A 23,411-nucleotide genomic window follows, 5' to 3' on the forward strand; every position below is an offset into this window, starting at 1 on the left:
TTTCTGAGCACAGTGGCTACGTCTGCATGATACATCTCCACCCTCAACATGTATGGCATAGTAACAGCCTTTGGAAGATGAATATAGCACACATCTAGGACCTAGACTGACGTCGGCAAGTCGCCACAACATGGGCCAACTACGAATTTCCCACTACCACTCGACTTTGGCGTGGTGGCTTCTCTGCATCAAGCCATCAATCTGTGAGACACTTACGCAGTTTGGCAAGGACACAGCTGCATTGTACCCGCATACCCTGGACTTCCACTATGTGGCACTCAGGGACCTCCACACTCTACCCCCATCGCTGGGCAGGCAATGAGAACGACACCGAATGAAGGCTCATAAATTATCGTTGACAAAGCACCGCTTAAAAGGCGCCGTAGTCCGCTCGTGACGGCACAACCCCGAACAGCTGCAGAGATCCCCATCATGCATCACATCTGCATGATGCATCTCCACCCTCAACGTGCCCCAACATGCGCCAACACTGCTGGCAGTTAATCACACGCCTTAAGGCGCAAGATGGTCGCTCCTGTATGACTCAAACAACCATAGTGAAAGCTGTGGAGGATCATTTTCGTCATCTTTTACAAGGAAAGAGCCGCAAGCGATGAGGCCACTGCAGAAGCATTACAACAGGTGACATGCACTATCAACAGGGCAACTACGATGACATTAATGGAGGAAGTCTCGTCTGAGGAGGCGGGGCAAGCATTGGACAAAGGTGTGGCCAGTAAGTCTCCAGCGCCCAATGGATTACCAGTCGAGTTTTACTGGACCTTTCGTGACATCATGATGGCGCAGGCTGCAAATTAGAATTTCACCTACCTCAGAACAGCATCTGCTAGATGTCACTTCACTCGGCAACGTAGATATTTACAAGATGACGTAAAAGCAGCGTTGATAAAAAGCACCATCTAATATGTACAATTACTGAGGCCGCGCAGCTCTAGTAATGAAATAATGTTCTGTAGAAAAACTGTCATTAAAAAATTCATCGGATGGTAAGATAATGGATTGGCTTCTGGAAAATAATGTCCGAAAATTCCACACAAAAACCTTTATTTGTTCTTATAGCCAAGTCCACATTTAAACTATTGGTTATTTTCGTCAAGTTCACAATTCATACACTCATTTTGCACGCACAGCAGTCAGGAATCTGTCCGAATCTGACCCGAGTTAAACAACGTTTTCACAGTCATTAATTTCACCACTAATTTGAGTTAATACATTCGGTCCTTCTTGTGGATTTCTGAAAAAGAAAACTGCTCGCCATAAATGCTCAGTGGTTGAATACTAAAACGTGCCTCGCGGATACTATGAATGCCAAATTTTCACACGCAAATGTCATTCCAACAAAACAGTTCTGAGAATTCCAAACTTCACAAAACTGTCCGTAACTACGTCAGCGTTAGTCACGACACGTATCAAACGCGAGGGACTCAATATTCCTTCATTTTACACATAATTAGAAACATCACATTTAACATGTCCTTTCGCGACCGAAGCTGGCGAGCGACTCCTTTCTTGTGGCCTCACTCCCAGTATCACTATCAGGTAACGAGCGGGAACCATCTTAATTCTGATTGGCTAACCATACTCGTTGCCAATCAGAATGCTCGCTCATGATTATACTTGCGCCAAAACTGGCCTGCACCAATCCTTACATACAGATGCATCTACGTCATTCTGACATACAAATATTAAAGTAATGTTTAATAAACGAAAACTAAAAGATAATAATTCTGAAAATATACTTTAGATACAGATCTTACTCCAGCTGACTTTCTGGCTGCTCTTTTACAACAGTAATCACACCTAGACATACGTCAGCAGCAAAGTGGGTAAACTGCCTATGAACATTTTCCCACGACAGGCTTGTGTAACTCTTGCAGGTTACTTAAGACGATATACACTCCTGGAAATTGAAATAAGAACACCGTGAATTCATTGTCCCAGGAAGGGGAAACTTTATTGACACATTCCTGGGGTCAGATACATCACATGATCACACTGGCAGAACCACAGGCACATAGACACAGGCAACAGAGCATGCACAATGTCGGCACTAGTACAGTGTATATCCACCTTTCGCAGCAATGCAGGCTGCTATTCTCCCATGGAGACGATCGTAGAGATGCTGGATGTAGTCCTGTGGAACGGCTTGCCATGCCATTTCCACTTGGCGCCTCAGTTGGACCAGCGTTCGTGCTGGACGTGCAGACCGCGTGAGACGACGCTTCATCCAGTCCCAAACATGCTCAATGGGGAACAGATCCGGAGATCTTGCTGGCCAGGGTAGTTGACTTACACCTTCTAGAGCACGTTGGGTGGCACCGGATACATGCGGACGTGCATTGTCCTGTTGGAACAGCAAGTTCCCTTGCCGGTCTAGGAATGGTAGAACGATGGGTTCGATGACGGTTTGGATGTACCGTGCACTATTCAGTGTCCCCTCGACGATCACCAGTGGTGTACGGCCAGTGTAGGAGATCGCTCCCCACACCATGATGCCGGGTGTTGGCCCTGTGTGTCTCGGTCGTATGCAGTCCTGATTGTGGCGCTCACCTGCACGGCGCCAAACACGCATACGACCATCATTGGCACCAAGGCAGAAGCGACTCTCATCGCTGAAGACGACACGTCTCCATTCGTCCCTCCATTTACGCCTGTCGCGACACCACTGGAGGCGGGCTGCACGATGTTGGGGCGTGAGCGGAAGACGGCCTAACGGTGTGCGGGACCGTAGCCCAGCTTCATGGAGACGGTTGCGAATGGTCCTCGCCGATACCCCAGGAGCAACAGTGTCCCTAATTTGCTGGGAAGTGGCGGTGCGGTCCTCTACGGCACTGCGTAGGATCCTACGGTTTTGGCGTGCATCCGTGCGTCGCTGCGGTCCGGTCCCAGGTCGACGGGCACGTGCACCTTCCGCCGACCACTGGCGACAATATCGATGTACTGTGGAGACCTCACGCCCCACGTGTTGAGCAATTCGGCGGTACGTCCACCCGGCCTCCCGCATGCCCACTATACGCCCCCGCTCAAAGTCCGTCAACTGCACATACGGTTCACGTCCACGCTGTCGCGGCATGCTACCAGTGTTAAAGACTGCGATGGAGCTCCGTATGCCACGGCAAACTGGCTGACACTGACGGCGGCGGTGCACAAATGCTGCGCAGCTAGCGCCATTCGACGGCCAACACCGCGGTTCCTGGTGTGTCCGCTGTGCCGTGCGTGTGATCATTGCTTGTACAGCCCTCTCGCAGTGTCCGGAGCAAGTATGGTGGGTCTGACACACCGGTGTCAATGTGTTCTTTTTTCCAATTCCAGGAGTGTATAATGCAACATTAAAATTTGACGAATGTCCCGCGTACACACTCCCATTCACTCACATTTACTCCCACAACAATATTACAAAAACGAAATAATTAAAATTTTAATATGAAAATCTCAATTAATTAATTCTGCACACTGAGATTTCTGTTTATGTTTTTAGATAATACCAAAGGATAAACTATTATATTTCCTAACTGAATTTAGTTTTTGACTTTTTTAGCAATTTTTTCTACCTCTGAAACTATGATAGTTATAAGGCTGAAATTTGGATACAATCTTCTCCTGAATGTCAAAAGATAGTGTACCGCTTTTGAAAATGATTGACTAATATTTAATACCATTTATTTAGCTTCTTATAGGTGGTGAATGTACACGTCCAGTAAGAGACATTGGATAGCTTTCCCACGGCAGGTAGTGACAGATGCGCGTGGCTCTCCTGGTTAGGCCAGCAGATGTCAGCCCCCGAAGTTACTTGCAGCTAGCTATCCTAAAACAAGCGTTCGCTCGGAAGAAACTTGCGACGCTACACGCTGTGTTACACTGTTCCAGTACCTCATGTCCCCAGACTGCACATTCATTCGTCGCAGGACTTCAGGCACAATGGAATTGTTTCGTAGAAGAACAAGGTAGCTACTGTATTAAGCCTGAACTGATCACAATTTCTTACTATTAGCAGTAAAGTGATTTTATTAGAACAACTTTGTATGGCAGCTATTTATTTAATTAAATGTCAGTAATCAATCAGTGAATTAACTGCACAGTACTAATTGCACAGATAGTTTTGAATAGTTGTCATTACACGTCCAAATAATTTCAGGATAATTAGAAGTGAGGTTACTTGTCGTTACTGTGATAGCATGACGTAAACCAAAGAAAATTCATTGCACTTGTTCAACAATGACAATACTAGGTCATAAAACTTATAGTATCTTAAAGGATTACAGCCGGCCGAAGTGGCCGTGCGGTTAAAGGCGCTGCAGTCTGGAACCGCAAGACCGCTACGGTCGCAGGTTCGAATCCTGCCTCGGGCATGGATGTTTGTGATGTCCCTAGGTTAGTTAGGTTTAACTAGTTCTAAGTTCTAGGGGACTAATGACCTCAGCAGTTGAGTCGCATAGTGCTCAGAGCCATTTGAACCATTTTTGAAAGGATTACAAAGAGAAAGAGTAGGGTCAAAGAGTACATTTATGCTGCAGCCTCGTTGCTGTCAGGTCGCTGCTTGCCGGGAACCTTGTTGCATTTACACTGCAGCCTCGCTGCTCGCACATCTCTGCTTGTTGGTCGTGCAGGCATCTCACTTCTCACTGAGAACCTATACACTGCAGCTGTTCATATCGCTAATTGAAGAAATTACTTGCAGCATACGAAGGTGAAATAAAGTCTGGTTCACACTAGGCCAGTAATTTAGTCAACTAGCATTGATTTTGTAGCTCTACGTCACGGCTAATTGGCAAGTAAGCAAGTACAAGTTCACGCATAATTTAGTTGGCAGCCAGTTGTTGGCTGTTGTCGAATGTGCACTACAACATAATTCAGAAAATGGGGGCTAATCAAGCTATATGTCCTGCAGTAGCCGTTATACAGGAAGAGGCGGAAAAAGAGTTGAAACTGTAAGGAAGAGAAAGAGAAAGTGGGTACAAAAATAGATTGGTTGAAAAAATTTGCATGGAGCATCCAATGTGCTTCTGAAACAACTGGCAACTGAAGTTCTAAAACAATACTTTTCAACACTGAGAATGTCGGAAAGCTGCTCCAGTTTTCTATTGGAAAAAGTGTGTAGTAAAATTCAGTGTACTGATACTCATCTAAGAGAATCCATATCTGCAGAAAGTTGACTGCAGGCGCTGTTGTACCTTCTTGCTAGTGGGTGTATTTTAAGGACGCTGACACACCACTTTCAACTTGGAAAGTCAACCACTTTTTCACTTCTTTGAGAAGCTTTTGATGCTATTTACAGAATGCTGAAGGAGTTCATCAAGGTAAGTACTGAAACAACCTGTCATACGTTTTTATGTACTTATTATTTTATTTATTTTAGTAAGATATATTTTTAAACTAATAATTGTAAGTCAAAACAAAACACATTTTAAAACAAGACTTTATTATACAAAATCAAGCGAAATCGAGATTATCAGCTGCCATTTTTGAAGTGACAATGTGTGTTGGAGAATGTATCGAGTTCAGTGACGAATGAGAAGCACGTGGTCGTGTTTCATTACATCTTGATACTTCTTCTGAGTTTGGTGTATTCTGATAACACATGATGCTTCCCCGTGCAGATGAAGTGATTGTTTCTCCCATGCTCAGTGCACTTTCAGTGCACTTTTTGCAGCTGCTGAATAAGTCTTTAAGGAGGCCAAATACCTAAGGTCATCAGTCTCCTATTCATCCCCCAAGACGGAGGAAGTGTCCCCAGTCTGCCTGCATATAAAGTAAACTATCTGAGTACCCATCTCCTCCTCTCCCCATCTGTGTCGCCGGCGGTTCTAGGCGCTGCAGTCTGGAACCGCGTGACCGCTATGGTCGCACGTTCGAATCCTGCCTCGGGCATGGATGAGTGTAATGTCCTTAGGTTAGTTAGGTTTAAGTAGTTCTAAGTTCTAGGGGACTGATGACCTCAGAAGTTAAGTCCCACAGTGCTCACAGCCATTTGAACCGTATGTGTGTCCATCTCGTATTGCCCCTCTTTGTCTGTCCATCTCTCCTTCCTCCTTCTACCTCCATGCTATTACCCACACTCTACTAGGAGGTTTCTGGTTCTTACTCATACAGTATTTCTTTCCAGACAGTTCTTAATATGTTTACCAAGTTTGGTTGAATCGTTCCATCAGTATAGGAGGGGAGTAGTAATGCTATGGCGACTTTGATCCACTGGTCCCAGATAGCTTTGCGTCTAAAAACGGCTGAAATAAGTGCCTGTTTAAAATCGTCATTTGCAGTTCTCGTAACATTATGGTCTTAGTATGGTGGTTTCATTAGTAGGATACTTGGAAAATGCAGTCAGTGTACAAAGGAGATTGCTTACGAAACACTCACGTGACCCATTCTAGAATACAGGTCAAGTGTGTGGGATCCACACCAAATAAGACTATCAACAAACATTGAAAGTATACAAAGGTCAGCACCAATTATCACATGTCTGTTTTATCATCAGAGAGCGTCACGAAAATTCAGAAAAACTTGAGCTGGAAGTTGCGTGAAGTTAGGCACAAACTATTTCTCGAAAGAGTACTTACGCGTTTCAAGTCTATGTATTAAGTGAGGTATGTAGAAAAATACTGCAGCTCTCAACGCATCATTCTTGCAGTAAATGTAAATGTCGTGTGAGTAGGGTCTCCCGTCGGGTAGACCGTCCGCCGGGTGCAAGTCTTTCGATTTGACGCCACATCGGCGACTTGCGCGTCCATGGGAATGAAATGATGATGATGACAACACAACACCCAGTCCCTGAGCGGAGAAAATCTCCGACCCAGCCAGGAATCGAACCCGGGCCCTTAGGATTGACATTCTGTCGCAGTGACCACTCAGCTACCGGGGACGAACAATCTTGCAGTGATCGCAGAGATAAATAGTAATACACTACTGGCCATTAAAATTGCTACACCACAAAGATTACGTGCTGCAGACGCGAAATTTAACCGACAGGAAGAAGATGCTGTGATATGCAAATGATTAGCTTTTCAAAGCATTCACACAAGGTTGGCGCCGGTGGCGACACCTACAACGTACTGACATGAGGAAAGTTTCCAACCGATTTCTCATACACAAATAGCAGTTGACCGGCGTTACCTGGTGAAACGTTGTTGTGATGCCTCGTATAAGGAGGAGAAATGCGTACCATCACGTTTCCGACTTTGATCAAGGTCGGATTGTAGCCTGTCTCGATTGCGGTTTATCGTATCGCGACATTGCCGCTCGCATTGGTCGATATCTAATGACTGTTAGCAGAATATGGAATCGGTAGGTTCAGGAGGGTAATACGGAACGCCGTGCTGGATCCCAACGGCCTCGTATCATTAGCAGTCGAGATGACAGGCATCTTATCCACACAGCTGTGACGGATCGTGCATCCACGTCTCGATCCCTGAGTCAACAGATGGGGACGTTTGCAAGACAACAACCATCTGCACGAACAGTTCGACGAAGTTTGCAGCTGCATGGACTATCAGCCTGGAGACCATGGCTGCGGTTATCCTTGACGCTGCATCACAGACAGGAGCGCCTGCGATGGTGTACTCAACGACGAACCTGGGTGCACGAATGGCAAAACGTCATTTTTTAGGATAAATCCAGGTTCTGTTTACAGCATCATTATGGTCGCATCCGTGGTTGGCGACATTGCAGTGAACGCACATTGGAAGCGTGTATTCGTCATCGCCGTACTGGCGTATCACCTTGCGTGATGGTATGGGGTGCCATTGGTTACACGTCTAGGTCACCTCTTGTTTGCATTGACGGCACTTTGAACAGTGGACGTTACATTTCAGATGTGTTACGACCTGTGGCTCTAACCTTCACTCGATCCTTGAGAGACCCTACATTTCAGCAGAATAATGCACGACCGCATGTTGCAGGTCCTGTACGGGCCTTTCTGGATACAGCAAATGTTCGACTGCTGTCCTGGCCAGCACATTCTCCAAATCTCTCACCAATTGAAAACGTCTGGTCAATGGTGGCAGAGCAACTAACTCGTCACAATACGCCAGTCACTACTCCTGATGAACTGTGGTATCGTGTTGAAGCTGCATGGGCAGCTGTAGCTGTACACGCCATCCAAGCTCTGTTTGACTCAATGCTCAGGAGTATCAAGGCCGTTATTACGGCCAGAGGTGGTTGTTCTGGGTACTGATTTCTCAGGATCTATGCACCCAAATTGCGTGAAAATGTAATCACATGTCAGTTCTAGTATAATATATTTGTCCAATGAATATCCGTTTATCATCTGCATTTCTTCTTGGTGTAGCAATTTTAATGGCCAGTAGTGTATAATTACAGCTTTCGCAGTAGCATTTATAAGTACATTTTCCTGCCCTCAGTGCTTTAATATATAGCATAATGAGAAGTACCTTCTGCCGTGCAGTTGAAAGTAGTTTGCAGAATCTGGATTTAGATGGAATGTAGAAGTCGTCTTCCGCCGTGTGAGAAACCGCGCAACGAAGAAGAGTCAAGCACGGCACTGCTAGAGTACCCTTGAAGCAACCAATCTCGGCACAAATTTCAGAAAGTGCGGCGATGGTTGCAGCGCGAAACAGAAAACAGCTTGATGTCATCGCTCCCGGCGTGGACCGTCGCGAGCAGCGGGGCGAGTAGCGAGGTTGCAGGCTAAATAGGCTGGTAAGACAGTGTGTTCGAACATTTATGAATTATGGATTACCTCGAAGAAAACGGTCTATTGACACACAGTCGAATGGGTTTAGAAAACATCGTTCTTGTGAAACACAACTAGCTCATTATTCCCATGAAGTGTTGAGTGCTATTGACAAGGGATTTGAGATCGATTCCATATTCCCGGATTTCCGGAAGGCTTTTGATATTGTAGGGCAAGGTCCTTGCCGCAGTGGATACACCGGTTCCCGTCAGATCAGCGAAGTTAAGCGCTGTGGGGCGTGGCCGGCACTTGGATGAGTGACCATCCGGGCCGCCATGCGTTTTTGCCATTTTTTGGGGTGCACTCAGCCTCGTGATGCCAACTGAGGAGCTACTCGACCGAATAGTAGCGGCTCCAGTCAAAGAAAACCGTCATAACGACCGGGAGAGCGGTGTGCTGACCACACGCCCCTCCTATCCGCATCCTCAACTGAGGATGACACGGCGGTCGGATGGTCCCGATGGGCCACTTGTGGCCTGAAGACGGAGTGATTTTTTTATACTGTACCACACAAGCAGCTTGTTGTTAAATTGCGTGCTTACAGAATATCGTCTCAGTTATGTGACTGGATTTGTAATTTCCTGTCAGAGAGGTCACAGTTCGTAGTAATTGATGGAAAGTCATCGAGTAAAACAGAAGTGATCTCTGGCGCTCCCCAAGGTAGTGTTATAGGCCCCTTGGTGTTTCTTATCTATATAAACGATCTGCGAGACAATCTGAACAGTCGTCTTAGGTTCTTTGGAAATGACGCTGTCATTTATCGACTAATAAAGTCATCAGAAGATCAAAACAAATTGCAAAACGATTTAGAAAAGATATCTGGATGGTGCGAAAATTGGCAGTTGCCCCTATATAACGAAAAGTGTGAGGCCATCCACATGCGTGATAAAAGGAATCCGTTAAATTTCGGTTACACGATAAATTAGCCAAATCTAAAGGCCGTAAATTCAACTACATTCCTAGGAGTTACAATTATGAACAACTCAAATTAGAAGGAACACATAGAAAATGTTGTGGGGAAGGCTAACCAAAGACTGTGTTTTATTAGTAGGACACTTACAAGGGAACCTCCCCATCGCACCCCCCTCAGACTTAGTTATAAGTCGACACAGTGGATAGGCCTTGAAAAACTGAACACAGATCAATCGAGAAAACAGGAAGAAGTTGTGTCGAACTATGAAAAAAAAAGCAAAATATACAAACTGAGTAGTCCATGCGCAAGATAGGCAATATCAATGATATTCTGAGCTCAGTAACGCCGTGGTGCCGTGGTTAGCGCGAGCAGCTGCGGAACTAGAGGTCCTTGCTTCAAGTCTTCCGTCGAGTGAAAAGTTTTCTTTCTTTATTTTCGCGAAGTTATGATCTGTCCGTTCGTTCATTGACGTCTCTGTTCACTGTAATAAGTTTAGTGACTGTGTTTTGCGATCGCACCGCAAACTTACAGTTCGGAAAATATTCATTGACCTCGTAATTGAAGTCGCGATCTATATTTGCTGGATTCATATTGCCTACGGTATACATCTCACGTATTTAATGCATTCTCGTCCAAAGTAGCGAACAGTCAACTACCAGCCAGGGAGCCTCGTTTGCACACTGCATTCGGCATTCTCAGCTACGACAACGATAACTTCTTCAACAATCTGTCGCCTAATTGGCCGTCAGCCTCTCCCAGGAGCAATTCTCATATTGCCAGTTAATTAGAACTTCCGAATCATGTTCTTCAACCCCGTTGCGGAAAGATGATCTCTCCATATATCTTTAATGCCTTGATACTCGCAAAGAGCATTAGCACTGTTGCTGTTGTTCTGATAGAATAGTTTTACCAGTTAATCCATGCTCACATTGTTGACTGTCTGCAGCTATAATAAACACCGATTTCCGTGTTTTATCCCTAAGTCGCCTTACCAGCACCGGCAACTTACAGGACTACCAACAAGGATTGCGTAACAACTTCAATTCCTCTTCTTACTTTGTTGTTTCCTTCGTTCCAGTATCCTTTCACCTTCTCCCCATGTTGTTTTCTCTTTTCCTCTGTCCATGATGTTAACAGTTTCTTATTTTTTCTGTCTTGAAAGCCTTCTAAATTTAGTACTTCATCCTTAAAAAAGCTTTCTGTTATTTCCGACTGTTTGATGTAGCTTCTTTCAAGTTCATTTAATATTTCTGTAATCCATGCTATTGTCGATTACTGTTTCCAGAACTACAGAAATATTTTTTCTGTAGCCTATTCTCATTAATGTGATAGAGGAGTCCAAAGAAGATTAATCTTCACTTTGCCATCAGTTCTGATACTTTCTGCATATATTCGTAGATCTCGTTACTTTTAATTTTCCAGCCATTGGTAGTTTGTCTTTTTTGTTTTTCTAATAATCTCTCTTTGACGTATCTCTATTTTTTCCAGCTTATAGTGCATCGTTAAACATTCACATGTATATAAACATTCTGGTCTTACCACAGTGCTATAGTGTTTCAGTTCTGTTTTTCCAGATATGCAGTCCTTGTTGTAGCTGTTTTTTTTTTTTTTTTTTTTTTTTTTTTTTATCAAACCCTGTGCCCTTTCCATTTTATGATCTCTTGTATCTAGGGCCTACTGCATATTTTTTGATCCATTCTGCTGCATGGTTTCTACAAGATGTTTAAATTTACTAACAGGCTCTATTTTAACTATCTGTCTTGTTATGTATTTTGGTTGCCTGTCTTGTATTTGTCATGAATTTCAGTTTATTGTCAACCGAAATTCGGAGACCATTTATATTTGCTATTTTTTCCAGAAGATTTATTTACTAACTGTTCCTGTCAGATTTTCTGAAAGTATTGCAAAAGCGACTGCAGAAGTTCGGCAATTTATTTTACTCCCATTTCATTTCCTTCCCAGAATTATTGGTTCAGTATTGTGAGTTTTTAGCTCTAAATTGCAGATTATTACAATTTTTTTCTACAACACAGTTAAACATTAAAGGTGGTAAGTTTCCGTGTTGCTGAACACTAGCTTTTACTTCAAATGACTGAGCTACGTCTCCCATAAATTTCCCATTAGATATCATAATTGTTAGAAGGTCACAAACTGTGTTTGCTAATTTTGTTTTAACACAAGATTTACGCACTGCTGTGTTTATTTCATCCTTTTATTTAATAGGACCTCTGTAAAAATGACATGTTCACGGAATATATCACCACATTAATCGAATAATAATTAATTATATAATAACACAAAAGAAGTTTCTTTCCTCAAATGGCAGAATTTAACGATATAACATTGTCATGATGCTACTATTTCGTTATACATTTAAATGTCTACCTTGTCCATTAAAAGCCTGATTGTTGAAATAGAATGAGAAGAAAGAAAGATCTTGTACAGCATACTCGGTCCAGTGAGATATACTACAAAAATCGGATCTACATAAGACTATTTAGTGAAAGAACACATCCCAAGATAGTGAATATGATGGATAAAACGAACAAACGAAGATTTTCTCTTATGGTCGTATAAGACGGTCAGACGAGAATTACTTTTGGCGTTCCAACATCCTAGGTGCGAATCAGATGGCGGAGAAGGGTGAGGTGCAGGGGGCCGGGGGGGGGGGGGGGGATGGGGTTCACGGTCATGACACCCCATCCCCCATCTCCAAAGAACATTTAACTAAAACTATTTACATTTTTACTTATATTAGTTTCTCAGCCATAGTCCACGTGGGTGGGCTTGTGGGATGGCCGGCAGCCAGTCAGGGAAAGGCGAAAGCCGCCAGTCCACAGCTGGCCATTCCCGCTGCCATCAATAAATGTCTTGGGTCTACAATCATAATCGGAAAACTACAGGACGTTGAAGAACGCGAGGCAGAAAGAGAAAGACCCTCCGCTAAAAATTAAAAATCAAAAATGAAACGACGAAAAATAAAAATACCGACTTCTTTCGGTGTAGATGGAAAAGACCAAAAGTGACAGCATTCCCCAGCATTTCCACGCTCTTAGCTCGCAGAGCCATAATCTGTAGCCTTGTGATAGTGCAGTCAAATACTGATAATGATGAGTACACACTACGAGTTTACACCGGGAAAATTATGACGCTGTCAGAGTTGTGATACTTTGTTGCTGCTATAAATCGTAAATCAGTGGCATGAGACGTAACTGCTTTTCAGATAATGTTTTTCTCTGAACAGCAGTTTCTTGGAAGTTACGTTAACGCGATATACTAAGCACTTCTTCCTTTTCCTGGCCTTACTTATCCCGTGTTCTCACGGGTCGAGATATTAATCCGAATTTGGCAATGTTAGTGGTAGAGGCTGCCCGGGTTCTCTTCCTGTGTTTACCAATATGTGTGGGTCAAGTGTTATCCCCAGTGAGAGCATGTTCGAAATGATTGCGACTCATGTAACTGACGCGGGACGCAGGTAGCAGTCCGCTATTCACCTAGTCGGATGCGGGAAATCGTCTAAATTCGACTTGAGCCAGTACACAGATCCTCATTGTTAATCCGCCAGGCGGATTCGTCTCGGCAGCGGTGCGCCTCCCCGACTCCCGACAGCGGCGTGCTAACGCGCGTGGCTATCCAGGCGGGTCTTATATATTAATCGCTTATCTAAACAAATTATTATTACTGTGTAGCTAAATTGCGTAGTTTTCATGTACAGGAACAACTGGACGACGTGAGCCACCGAAACGTCAGACCAGCCATTGTGACTTTCGTAAGCTTCCGAGATGATAGACAGTTAACTGGAGCCGGCCGAAGTGGCCGCGCGGTTCTGTCGCTGCAGTCTGGAACCGCGAGACCGCTACGGTCGCAGGTTCGAATCCTGCCTCGGGCATGGATGTGTGTGATGTCCTTAGGTTAGTTAGGTTTAACTAGTTCTAAGTTCTAGGGGACTAATGACCTCAGCAGTTGAGTCCCATAGTGCTCAGAGCCATTTGAACCATTTTGAAGTTAACTGGAGAGACGAACGCCATGTTCATCAAAACAAACGAGATCAAATGGAAAGTAAACAAGCGCTAGAAAGCTAAATGATGATGATTATGATCCTCAATTGGCCATTTAAAATAATGATAATAATCGACTCGATTCGCATGCTGGAAAAACAAGGTGGAAGTCTTCTGACAAGGTTACTTTTCCCCAACTGGCTTCAACCCAAAGCCGGGATGGGCCGGCCGAAGTGGCCGTGCGGTTAAAGACGCTGCAGTCTGGAACCGCAAGACCGCTACGGTCGCAGGTTCGAATCCTGCCTCGGGCATGGATGTTTGTGATGTCCTTAGGTTAGTTAGGTTTAACTAGTTCTGAGTTCTAGGGGACTAATGATCTCAGCAGTTGAGTCCCATAGTGCTCAGAGCCATTTGAACCAAAGCCGGGATGATCCCTTCGCTCACGCGACGAAGTATTATTTTTCGAATCTTTGTTGAACTACGTACGTGTTCTGTCTGTTATCATTAAATTCTAACTTCCTTTATTCTTTATTGAGTATATCTGCTCATAGTTTGGGCATTAATTAATTACTTTCAGGACATACTACAAAATTTTAAATATTTCGATACTTGAACAACTCTCACACGTTGTGGATACAATTCGTAATCATAAATAAACCTTCACTGGTTTCCAGTATGAATATGGCTACATTTCTTGCATGACCTGTAGGAAGACGGAACGAAGGTTATGTCTTACCGTTCCGTCATCGACGACATAGTTAAAGAGGAATCCGAGCTTGGGTTGGACTAGGACAGGGAAGGAAACCAACCACGTCCTCTTTAAGGAATTCATTCCAGCATTTGCATAAAGCGCTTTAGGAAAAGAATAGAAAACCTTAATGTAGATGGCCGGGTGAGAATATAAGCACCAAAACTTCCGAATTATTGTTCAGTGTCTTAAATATGGCACCACCTCGCTACGTTTCGCTCAACTAGACATAAATGGAATACGCTGATATCCTAGTCAGTATTTCTACTTTCAAGTATTTCGTCCTTTTTAAGGGCAAAGCAGCCTATGTTATGTATGGTTTACGACTATTTTATTTTGACAGGGATTTAGGGAAAATTGGGGTAAAAGCGAACTTCAGGTGGTAACACTATAATTTTTAGTCGGCACCGCCAGATGTATTACTTTATGGCCCCGCTGGTATATTAAAAGGGAGTCCCTCAAGCCCTTATTGAATACAATCCGTCTAATTTTAGTTGTGCTATTACCGTTGTTAAAGCCGACGTCGGAATTTAGTCGTATTATACCAACAGTAATGTTATGAAAAGTTAATAGAGTACACCGGGGGTGTAACAGTGTAATTCACAAGTTGCACGAAATCTGGAGAAACAGTTTATGAAAGATAGGTTCAGCCATTTAAATTTTTGGTGACAAAAATCAACATGCAAAACGCACACGATGAACGGAGACATCAAGCTCTCATCGAAGCGAAGTGTTTTAGGGTTGAAAGAAGGAAGAATAAAAGAATTGGCAGCTGAAATTCATTGGAATAAGGTACTAAGCTTGAAAAATCACCGTGACAATTTTATTTACAAAAACCTCGAAGTAGTCATTTCAATTTTACTAGCAGTTCCATTTTCAAATATTCGGGTAGAAAGATTATTCAGTGTTCTCAAAAATGTAAAAACAGGTAAGAAACAGACTTAACGAAACACGGAACAGGTAACTTCATACAAAAAAGAGAATCTCAGAAATCAATTGCTCAGTTTCAGAGTCCAATAGTGCCATGCTGAGTGCAGCGAAAAGATGTGAAAGTAATGATTCATCTTTTGATCCTGTAAACCTATGAATGTTTTGTATTGTGTATTATAGGTATTTTACATTATTAAAGACGAGAAATGATATGTTGTTCTTTATTATAATTATTAGCCCTAAATCTAGGGGTTTTTAAGATTTTTCGGTATTTTAGGGATAATTACGAAAGAATCTAGGGTGAAACAAAGTCTTAAGAGGAAACAGTGATCCTAGTTTACTTTGTGTTATCAAAATGTAGCGCAGATAAGTGAATTCTGTAGTTGGCTGGTTTCTATCTTCTACTCCACATTCAAAGACATGTTATCCGTTTAATACCCACCTTACTTGAGTAAGCGTCCGTAGCTCTTTAATAACTTTATTAAATTTGTCTGACTGCGCATGTATGAGGCCATATGATCATACAGATCCCAGTTCATCTGTTTTTGAAAGACATTTATAGCCATGATTGTGAAGTTTATTTGTTGGGCACTATGCGGAGATTAATTATGTAAGGCAATACCGAAAGTAAACTGGCATGTGAATTCGCAAAATGGTTGTGCGATGCAATGCCGTTGGAAACTAACTTTTAATGTTTTCAGAGAAACTTCTTTCAGTAGCGACAAGGACAGTTAACATAGCGACAGCCCACGCCGAAGCGTTTCCTGCCCTATGGCCAGAAACACAGAAACACTCTGTTTGTAGATCAGATCGGTACCGTTAGTTGCTGTCGTCATGGAAGGAACCCCAGTAGTGCTGTGAATCGGGAGGTACTTAAAACAGGCGGTGCACGTACAAGGAATAGAGATCTTCCCACCATGGCTGCCAATCATTATTTACCGATGAAATAAAGTCCTTTCTTCCGAGTAAGGTGATGAACGCCAGTGGTCGAAATCATATATTCTCCCACAATATCAAAGGCGTTTTGTGCAATACTCATCGTGCTATATTAGCGCGTAGTCTTCCTACAAAATGACTTGAAGAAAGTTTAGAAGCATCATGCATTAGTCAACTATTACAGTTTTGGTACTGTGCTTTACGTGAGGTCGCAGAACTATTGCTTCAGTTAGATAATTTAAAATCAGACAGAGACTGCAGGCCCACGTATACAAAGTATGTTCGTGGTAGCTATTTCTGAAGATCGCACTCCATGACAACTTAACTAGTAACGAGTGAGGACGAGGAAAGTGTGTCGATTTTGCATTGTATGATTACAGCACCGTTAAGGAGGGTAAAGAGATGATATAAAACTGCATGTGCTCTGCACAAATCCGTACATGTATTCTGTGTATACAGACAACCCACTGATAAAAGCAACGTTATTCTCATCAATGAAGGAGTAATCAATGTACCACAAGCGAAGATTTTAACATTAGGATGAAGAAAACGATTCCAAAAGAATATAAATTTGAAGAAAGCAATTATACTGAAACCAGTAACGGCGAGGAAACCACCACCATTAAAATAAACAATATTTTTACTAATGCTGACATCGTTATTATGAAACAATAGCTTTAAAATCATACTTTTCCGAATAATTTTGGACAGTTGCATCATACTTATTTAATAAATGAGCACAAAGATTTATTTATAGTAAAATAAAGACAAGAATTGCACTGCAATTCTTTTTGAGTGCAGCGCACTCAAATGCTCAGTATTTCCCATGATATGCCAGAATTTTAAATGTATGTAGTATTTACATATGCCAAATTAGAAAGGACATGTGTTTTTAAAAGAAGATTGTTAAACGCGATAGATGGTGAATGTTTGCAGTATGAAGCTGGTAAGTAACTATAGCATAACGCTGAATACAGGAAATATAACTGTAAAAAAAATCAGGAAATAAAGTGGAAGCCTGCCACTGTGACAAAAATGATAAAAAATTTATTGCAAGACGACTGAACAACTGTGCCTGTCTGCTGTATCAGTATGCGTTTCGTGTCAGTGGAAACGGGTCAATTCCAACAAGATAAAAAAGAATAATAACGTCATTGTATAGACCTCCTAATTAATAATCAGATGTATTTAACAGAAACTTCATAATAGTCTAGCTATAACAACTAGAGAAACTATTAATCAACATTGATGAAAAATCATTGGTATTCGAAGTTCGTAAAAATTATAACCGGATATTTCTCTAGGATGAAAAAAACATAAAACCCCACTACAAGAACATACGCAGTTCTGTGTTGCCGTTCTTAAATATTGAAAAGGTTCTATCAAGAAACGAATTTAAGAGATCAAAAACTCTTTATGGGGAAAAGGATCGAATAAATTCGTTGTACGTAACGAAAGATTTTAACGCCTAACCAAGTGCTGAGTGCCGTCAGGTAGAACGGTTCCACCAAAAATTAAAACCGCCTAAAGTAGTGTGAGTGAATCAGAAACATGAGGATGAAAAGACCGTCAAAAATGCCCATTCTTCACTGATTATTTGCGTTCAGAAGCAGGTGTGGAACAGTGAGTTCTACAGAAAGAGTGACTGTCAACCTAATAGAATTTACCATCTGATCAAAGGCACTTGTGAAGTAGGTATATGGTGCCCACTTTAATTCTTCCGGTGCGCTTGGCTCCACTTCACTAATCATCCAGCGTACTTTTTTTTAAAAAAATGTAGGAAATTCTTAAAAAGAAAAAAGTAGGAAATCAGAAGAACGAATGACATCATACTTTCACAAGTCAATGCACAGGGTTAACCAGAACCCTACCGACAATATTTCGTAAGTTCTTCAAGGATATTTTCTGAATATTCTGGTATAAGGGACTCGTGATCTCCAGTCGGTCGTTTGAGTGACTTCAGCCTCCATTTACCTTTGTATCTGCATCGCGCTGAAAATATCTGTGCAATAGTGCAAATATCGATAGTATGCACTGTAAGTCTTCTTTGGAAATAGACCTCTTCCGTTCACTCACTGGACTCTGTTGTTGACAACTTTACTCTTTGTCCTCAAGCTCGCAATCAGTACTATTCCGTTCGATCTCGGATTTGTTTTCCCACAATCTGAGTTGTACGTTGTCAGTGATACGCAGAGATACGGATAGGTTTACTGACGGAGAGTTGGCCGATTTTCACTTCTTGTATGGGTTCACTAAATGCAGTGGAAGAGCGTCACAACGAGGCTATGTTGAGCTGGTTCCGCAACAGCAACGCAGTACGTTTGCATCTGAAAGCTTTCGAATTACACTGTGTTTTAGGTTGTACGTTTGGGTGATTGCATATTACACGTATTTTTCCACTGTTGTGAAGGTACGCCAACCAGATAAAATAAATTTAGGTTTCTGCATAAGTTTGTAGCGTTTTTCCATAAGTTCAATAAACACAACAGATGCACATAACAGGTAATTTAGTCATCAATAAGATATTCTCCTTCACTATTTACAGCGCTGGGGAAACTTTTCGATTCCACGACTATAGAAATCACGTGGCTTTGAGGCGAAGAACTCATAGAGCCATGTTCGGAGCACACCTTCATCCGGAATGGAAGTTCCTTGAAGGTTTTATGTATATAGACTGAAGCGGCGAGTGAAAATTTGTACCAAGGCCGAGAATCGAAGCCGGGTCTCCTACTTATTAGGCAGGTGCGTTAGCCACTAAGCCACTTTGGCACAGCGGTTCATACAACTGCACGAATTATCATAGTACGCGTCCGTCTGCGATCCAAATTCTTTCAATCTATGCACATAAAATCTCTCAGTCTATATACATAAAATGATATCTGAATGAGACCAGTAAGTTGTGTCATTTCATTTGTATTAGTACCTGCAGCTCCGTTTCAGGCTAGATCCCACATTTACGTTCGGTGCTGAGGTGCTATTCCACAACATAGAGAGCCTCGCTAATTCTGTTCGTGTGAAAGGGGGAATTTACAGTAAACTGGGGCGCCAGTGAGAATTTGGATCGAAGAGGGCGGCGTGCCAGGGTAATCCGTGCAGTTGTCTGAACAGCTGTCCCAGGGTGGCTTAGTGGCTAACGCACCTGACTACTCAGCAGGAAACCCGGCTTAGATTCCCGGCCTTGGTACAAATTTTGATTCGCCTTTCAGTCTTTATACATAAAATCATATCTGTATGACACCAGTAAGATTCTAAAGCTGTGTCTGACGGCGAAAGGTCAGGTGAAATACGTGGGTGCGGAACGATTTCCCAACTCATCTCGAGTATAGTGTTTTTTGTCAGTCTAGCTCGCGCTATTCGTCCACGAGACTCAGAGGGCCATAGACACGGGTTCCCAGGTAGATGCCGTGTTTCTTGACTTCCGCAAGGCGTTCGATACACTTCCCCACAGTCGTTAAATAAACAAAGTAAGAACATATGGACTATCAGACCAAATGTGTGATTGGATTGAAGAGTTATTAGATGACAGAACGCAGCATGCCATTCTCAATGGAGAGAAGTCTTCCGAAGTAACAGTGATTTCAGGTGTGCCGCAGGGGAGTGTCATAGGACCGTTGCTATTCACAATATATATAAATGATCTTGTGGATAACATCGGAAGTTCACTGAGGCTTTTTGCGGATGATGCTGTAGTATATCGTGAGGTTGTAACAATGGAAAATTGTACTGAAATGCAGGAGGATCTGCAACGAATTGACGCATGGTGCAGGGAATGGCAATTGAATCTCAATGTAGACAAGTGTAATGTGCTGCGAATACATAGAAAGAAAGATCCTTTATCGTTTAGCTACAATATAGCAGGTCAGCAACTGGAAGCAGTTAGTTCCATAAATTATCTGGGAGTAGGCATTAGGAGTGATTTGAAATGGAATGATCATATAAAGTTGATCGTCGGTAAAGCAGATGCCAGACTGAGATTCATTGGAAGAATCCTAAGGAAATTCAATCTGAAAACAAAGGAAGTAGGCTATAGTACACTTGTTCGCCACTGCTTGAGTATTGCTCACAGGTGTGGGATCCGTACCAGATGGGGTTGATAGAAGAGATAGAGGAGATCCAACGGAGAGCAGCGCGCTTCGTTACAGGATCATTTAGTAATCGCGAAAGCGTTATGGAGATGATAGATAAACTCCAGTGGAAGACTCTGCAGGAGAGACGCTCAGTAGCTCGGTACGGGCTTTTGTTGAAGTTTCGAGAACATACCTTCACCGAGGAGTCAAGCAGTATATTGCTCCCTCCTACGTATATCTCGCAGAGAGATCATGAGGATAAAATCAGAGAGATTAGAGCCCACACAGAGGCATACCGACAATCTTTCTTTCCACGAGCAATACGAGACTGGAATAGAAGGAAGAACCGATAGAGGTACTCAAGGTACCCTCCGCCACACAGCGTCAGGTGGCTTGCGGAGTATGGATGTAGATGTAGATGTAGATGAAGGCAGGCGTTGTCGTAGAGTACCATCACTTCACGCAGTCTTCCTGGTCGTTGTTCTTGGATTACGTCTGCACGACGTCTCATTTGTTGACAATAAATGTCAGCGTTGATGGTTATACTTCGAAGAAGAAATTCGTAATACACCACACCGTCCCTGTTCCATCAGATGCATAACATTATTTTTTGTGAATGCGCGCAGATCTTTGTATGGGAAGTTGCTGTTTTGTTTGGACACTACCATTCCTTTCTTTTGCTTATGTTAACAAAGAAACACCATTTCTCGTTACCCTCAACGATACAGGATAGGAATGGTCGGTGTTGTTCTTGAGCCAACTGATGACGAGCAAACGGAGATGCACATACGGCCACCCGATGATTTTAGTGATTTCGGCTTAGAGCATGCACAGTTTATCACCTTTCCCAGTTCTGTAGTACAATGACGTGGATCATTGGGAATCAATGCATTTAAACGCTCTTCATCAAACCCCGAAGGTCTTCCTCAACGTGGACAGTCACTATCGTCAAAACGATCCTCCTTAAAACGAAAAAACTATTTTCTTGCCGTACTCTGTCCAATGGCATTATTCCCACACACGGCGCAAATGTTGCTGGCTGCCTCCGCTGCTGTCACCCCTCTATTCTACATCTACATCTACGTGATTACTCTGCTATTCACAATAAAGTGCCTGACAGAGGGTTCAATGAACCACCTTCAAGCTCTCTCTCTACCGTTCCACTCTCGAACGGCACGCGGGTAAAAACGAGTGTAGTTTTTCGATGTCATCCGTCAGTCCCACCTAATGCGGATCCTACACCGCACAGCAATACTCTAGAATTGGGCGGACAAGCGTGGTGTAAGCAGTCTCTTTAGAAGACCTGTTGCACCTTCTAAGTGTTCTGCCAATGAATCGCAGTCTTTGGTTGGCTATATCCACAACATTATCTATGTGATAGTTCCAGTTTAGGTTATTTGTAATTGTAATCCCTAAGTATTTAGCTGAATTTACAGCCTTCAGATTTGTGTGACTTATTGCGTAATCGAAATTTAGCTGATTTCAATTACTACTCATGTGAATAACTTCATACTTTTCCTTATTCAGGGTCAGTTTCCACTTTTCGCACCATACAGATATCTTATCTAAATCATTTTGCAAGTCGTTTTGGTCATTTGATGACTTTACAAGACTGTGAATGACAGCATCATCTGCAAACAATCTGAGACGGCTACTCAGATTGTCTCCTATATCGTTAATATAGATCAGGAACAATAGAGGGCATATAACACTTCCTTGGGAAACGCCGGATATTATTTCTGTTTTACGCGATGACTTTCCGTCAATTACTACGAACTGCGACCTTTCTGACAGGAAATCACGAATCCAGTCGCACAACTGAGGCGATACTCCATAGGCACGCAGTTTGATTAGAAGGCGCTTGTGACGAACGGTGTAGAAAGCCTTCTGGAAATATAAAAATATGGAATCAATTTGACATCCCCTGTCGATAGCAATTATTACTTCATGAGTATAAAGAGCTAGTTGTGTTTCACAAGAACGATATTTTTCGAATCCATGCTGTGTGTCGCGCCGGCCGGAGTGGCCGAGCGGTTCTAGGCGCTACAGTCTGGAACCGCGCGACCGCTACGGTCGCAGGTTCGAATCCTGCCTCGGGCATGGATGTGTGTGATGTTCTTAGGTTAGTTAGGTTTAAGTAGTTCTAAGTTCTAGGGGACTGATGACCTCAGCAGTTAAGTCTCATAGTGCTCAGAGCCATTTGAACCATTTTTTTGCTATGTGTCAATAGATCGTTTTCTTCGAGGTACTTCATAATGTCCGAATACAGTATATGTTCCAAAACCCTACTACAAATCGACGTTAGTGATATAGGCCTGTAATTCAGCGGATTACTCCTACTTCCCTTTTTGGGTATTGGTGTCACTTGAGCAATTTTCCAGTCTTTAGGTATGGATCTTTCTGTGAGCGAGCGGTTGTATATAAGTGCTAAATATGGAGCTATTTTATCAGCATACTCTGAGAGGAACCTGACTGGTATACAATCTGGACCAGAGTGATTATTAAGTGATTTAAGATTCTTTGTTACACCGAGGATGTCTACTTCTATGTTTCTCATCTTGATTAGAATTCAGGAATATTTATTTCGTCTTCTTTGGTGAAGGAGTTTCGAAAAATCGTGTTTAATAACTCTGCTTTAGCGGCACTGTCATCAGTGACTTCACCGTTGTTATCGCGCAGTGGAGGTATTGACTGCGTCTTGCCACAGGTGTGTTTTATGTATGACCAGAATCTCTTTGGGTTTTCTGCTAGATTTCGATTTGAACTTAAACAGAAGACTATGTCGGAAATGTTCCGATTTATCCACTTGGCACTCCATTTTGTATCGTCCACAGCTCCACTCACTATCTCCAAATGAAAAAATGACAGTTTGTGAACTCAAATAGTGAACTACAAATGAAAAATATCAATCGATAAATAAACCCATTGCAACCGGAATACCAACATGAAAAACAAAAACGCAATAAACTTATGCACCAACCTAATACTCGTAATAGTTATCACCTTGTAAGAGCATAGTGGCTGCTTTGGAGAGCAGTAGATACTGTAGGACTGGTACCAGGCAGACATACGTACGTATACACTGGCTGAACGTAAAGCTCACGTCTTGGTC

The sequence above is a fragment of the Schistocerca cancellata genome, chromosome 4 (assembly GCF_023864275.1).
Source record: "Schistocerca cancellata isolate TAMUIC-IGC-003103 chromosome 4, iqSchCanc2.1, whole genome shotgun sequence".
NCBI lineage: Eukaryota > Metazoa > Arthropoda > Insecta > Orthoptera > Acrididae > Schistocerca > Schistocerca cancellata.